Genomic DNA, 4,592 nt, shown 5'->3' with positions numbered 1-4,592 from the left:
TGGACATTTTGTAGACATGTGTCCATGTGGCATTAAACTCTAGCCCACTGCCTCCCTATTGGCTTCTTTCTGGTGGTCAAGAGCCTATCTGAGGGTAAGGACTTGGAGAAAACCGTGTCTCCTCAGATGATGAAAGTCTCGGAAAGGGAAATGTTTATTCCTGGCAGTACTGCCCTTTTACCTGGGCAAGAGGTACCCTTTTCCTAGGCCCTATGCATTAAAAGTGCCCTCTCTGGCTCTCCACTGGCAGCCATCCTCCCTCAGAGTGATGTGCCTACTGCACATCCAAGCCACTCTTCTAACATAACACTCCCAGAATTTCTTGTACAAGCAGCTCTGAGCCCACTTCCAGGGCCTGTGATGTCCTCTTCTCTGTGTCTGTCTTTTGGGTCTGTCCTTAGGAGGACAGACATCTGCATAAGTAGATGCTCCTAAAACCCAAGGGGTAGCCAAGTGGCAACTGTGGGGGAGGAGGTGCAACATACGGATGAAGCATGGACATGTGGGCTGAGGTGTCTACCCACATGCACACAAAGTCCTTCATGATGCAGATGAGACCAGGGTGTAAAGAGAAGGGAGTGGGCTGGGGAGCTGGGAAGGTACTCCCTGGTCTGCTGTGTCCCTGTGCAGAACCCTGAGGAGTCCAATAACTCTAAATTTGTAACTGACTTTCTAGGTTGTTATGAAGATATATGCATCAAGGTGGGAGGATATAACTTCATTAAGCAGCTTGCTGGTTTGGTGTATAACTTTCAAAGATGTGGCCAAATGGTATGTGGGCCTTCCTTCGTTCTCTTGTCCTAGGCCCTGCAGATGTGGGATGGCCTTGTTTCTAGGTTGCATCCCTTTCTTCCAGATGCCACTTCCCGATAGTAGGGTGGTCAGTTTGTTTGTCTTTCTCCCTCTTAGGCCTAAGAAGTAAAACACTCATCCCTGATTTGCAAAAACCTGCTGTTTATTCTTAGGGTTGAAACCATGAAAGCTAAACCATTAGTCTCCAAGTTAACTGAACAAGACAAGAGAATCCATACTTTCTCCAAGGAGTAAAAAACTGAGTCAAATCATACACCAGATAAAAGGTAATGAAAATTCCTGTTTTCCTTTGGGGTTGTGGCAGTTGATCTAGCAACAGGGGGAGGGAGGCCAGGCTTCTACCTATAGCTGGGAAGCAGCCCTGGCTTTTGCTTTTAGCTCTAGGGGGAGATGCTTGTGGAAAGCACCTGTTGGTTGGGAGCTCAAAGCATTTTCCTTTTTCTCTCCCTAGAGAATCTGCTGAGTGTCCTGGAGGAAATGGGAGGTAAACTGTTCAGAGTAAAAAGCCCAGCGAGGCTGTCTAAATGAGCACCAGCCCGGGTTACTTATGGTAGGGAGTTAGGATAAAATGTCTGGCACACCCTGAAGATTTGGAGGCAGGTTCGATAGCAAACTGCTGCCCTGAATATGCAGAGAGGGTGCCAGGTGAGGCTCCTTCTCATATTCCTCATAGTCCTGAAGTTTCACAAAACACAGGAAAGCATTCGGTGAGGTTATTGACATTTGTGATGGAGAGGGAGGGGGAGAAGCCAGTGATGAGTCTGGCTCAGCTGTCCTGAGGTTGGCTGGCACCCTCAGGATGGCAGTAAAGCTTGAGTCTAAAGAAGGTGGACTCCTGACTACTCTCAGCCTAGCACTGGGGAAGAGGCCCTGCTCCCGCAGAGGGGCAGACCTCTGAGAAGGGGGCAATTGTGCGACCCCAAGAGAGAGCACTGCCTTAAATGTTATACCCTAAACACCTGGCTTGCCCCACCCCAGGCCCAGCCCTGAGGCTGCCAGGTCCAGGGGGTGGTTCTAGGATTACTAGGCAGCTGAGCCACACGTGGGTTGGTTTTTCCTGTCTTGAGAGAAAAAAAGTCAAGCCTTCACAGAGAAGCAGTCCTCTGACAACGAGTGGACTGCCCCGACCTGGACGAAGGCCTGACTCCCTGGGAGATTTGGAGAGGGGCATCCATCCAGCCACAACCTTCCACTGACTCAAAGCCACTTTATTAAGCTGATCTCATCCCTGCCCTTAGCTGCCCTCGAATGCTCTCTCTCTTCTCTCCCCAGACCATGTGGTCCTGGACCCAGAAACTACCAGTGCTTACCTCCAAGAAGCAGAATGTAATCTGAGTGTAATGAACACAGGCATGAAGCTGTCTGTGCCTTCCAACCCACAGAGGTTCTCCTACTTCAGTGTGCTGGGGACTGTGGGATTCTCATCAGGCAGACACGACTGAGACGTGCAGGTGGCTTTTGGTGGCTGATGGAGGCTCAGCATGATCAAAGAATGCGTGAGTAGAAAAGAGTGGTTTAAACTAAAACCCAAGGAAGGCACCTCAGTTATTGGGCTCTCTGCCAAAGTGAATACCAGGCTCTCACCTATCCAGGCACTGACATCTTTTTTTTTTTTTTTGAGACAGAGTCTCGCCCTGTCACCCAGGCTGGAATGTAGTGGCACAATCTCAGCTCACTGCAAGCTCCGCCTCCCAGGTTCATGCCATTCTCTTGCCTCAGCCTCCCGAGTAGCTGGGACTACAGGCACCCGCCACCACGCCTGGCTAATTTTTTGTATTTTAAGTAGAGATGGAATTTCACCGTGTTAGCCAAGATGGTCTTGATCTCCTGACTTCATGATCTGCCCGCCTCGGCCTCCCAAAGTGCTGGGATTACAGGCATGAGCCACTGCGCCCGGCCAACATCTTCTTAAAAGACAGACTCAGGACTATAGAAGAAGGCCAAATGTCATTCTACAACGTGGAGAATTTCACCCCCAGCTCCATTTCTCAGCCATGTGTATTCAGAAAAATCTTTCCTTTTTTCTGGCTGCCCTCAAAAGGGGCGAGCGTTACCCTATTCCCCTAATAGGAAGCCCCTTCTGAGCATACCTCCCACCAAGAAACTTGGAGTGTGGGTCATAGGCACCCAGGAGTGCTTCTCAAACCATCTTTGCTGAGGCCATGGGAGCACAAGGCTTCTTATTGCTTGTGGGATGATTTGGGTGGTTGGCAACATAGTAGAAATAAAATGAACAGGACATCCCTTGCCATGAGCCTTATCCTGTTTTAATGTAGTAGCCAAGCAAAAACTTTTCTCAATTCAATTCCTTCTACTTCCATCAAATGCCATTTAAAACCCTACTTCAAACTCTCTAGGATAACCCAATTCCTCTGCCCTAAGCTCTCTCTTCCAAACAATGGCAAGGAGAGCAAACGAAGATAATTGTGTAGCCACAGAAAAACTTAATAACAAAGGCATTATCTAGAATCATACTCAACACATGCATGTTATTTCTATAGCAAGATGTGATGTGAGAACAAAAACTATGCGAGGTTTCTATATGCTTAAAATAGTGTCTTGTATGTATTCCATAGAGACCCTGCAACATGGGTGTACATCACCATAAAAGATTTTCCTTCTAAGTTTCAAAATATGTGCTGACTATAACTGAGGGAGGCTTAATGATTGGCAAAATTCAGGGCACTTCTCGCTGTGGCCCAGATGTTACTTTCATTCCCGTTTGTGGCAACAAGGTAGACATTTTAGAACTTTAGGACAAAGACTGACCAAAAGAATTTTACTGTCCCTTGATTTCCTATTAAATTCAGCCTCAAGCAATATCCACACCATTCCTATCCTCTGTCTGAGTGGGATTATTCCATTATTTGAATGGTCCATGGTCCCAAAACTGGGCAGCTCACTCAGAATTGGGGGTGAAGGACAAAGGGGGCCCCTCACACCTCTGGTGGGGCCTCTGTCAATAAGGAAAGGAGATGATTTGCTTCCATTTATTACTTTCCTCAGAGCAGAAATTGTGGGCCCACGGTGACGTCCCATTGCAACTTTCATATCACACTGGGACATGAGTACATGTATATTTCTATTCTAAAATGGAAAGCATGTATGATTTGTAAACAAAGAGCTACTTTAACAGGAATGTGTAGACAGTGTTCTCTTCCTATATTGCAACTATCAGCCCATCTTCTGGGGAGAGCATTTGGACCTTGGAGTTTCCTGCTTAATCACAATGGATAAGCAGCATAGCATGATGTTTAAAAAACACAGACTCTGGGCTGGGCGTGGTGGCTCATGCCTGTAATCCAAGCACTTTGGGAGGCCGAGGCGGGCAGATTACCTGAGTTCGGGAGTTCGAGACTAGCCTGACCAGTATGGAGAAACCCCATCTCTACTAAAAATACGAAATTAGCCAGGCATGGTGGCACATGCCTGTAATCCCAGCTACTAGGGAGGCTGAGGCAGGAGAATCACTTGAACCTGGGAGGTGGAGGTTGCAGTGAGCCGAGATCGTACCATTGCACTCCAGCCTGGGCAACAAGAGTGAAACTCCGTCTAAAAAACAAAACAAAACAAAACAAACAAAAAATCATGGACTCTGAAGCCCAACTGTCTGGGTTCAAATCCTGGCTCTGGCACTTACTAGCTGGGAGGCTTTAGGCATGACACTCAACCCCTCTGTGCTTCAACTCTCCTATCTGTGCCTCAGCTATATGGGAATGAGGATGGTCCCCTCACCAGAGGGCTATTAGAAGGCTTACATGGGCTGGGTGCGGTGGCTC

Source organism: Pan paniscus, chromosome 15 (assembly GCF_029289425.2).
Source record: "Pan paniscus chromosome 15, NHGRI_mPanPan1-v2.0_pri, whole genome shotgun sequence".
Classification (NCBI taxonomy): domain Eukaryota; kingdom Metazoa; phylum Chordata; class Mammalia; order Primates; family Hominidae; genus Pan; species Pan paniscus.
Note: the sequence above shows the minus strand (reverse complement) of the source record.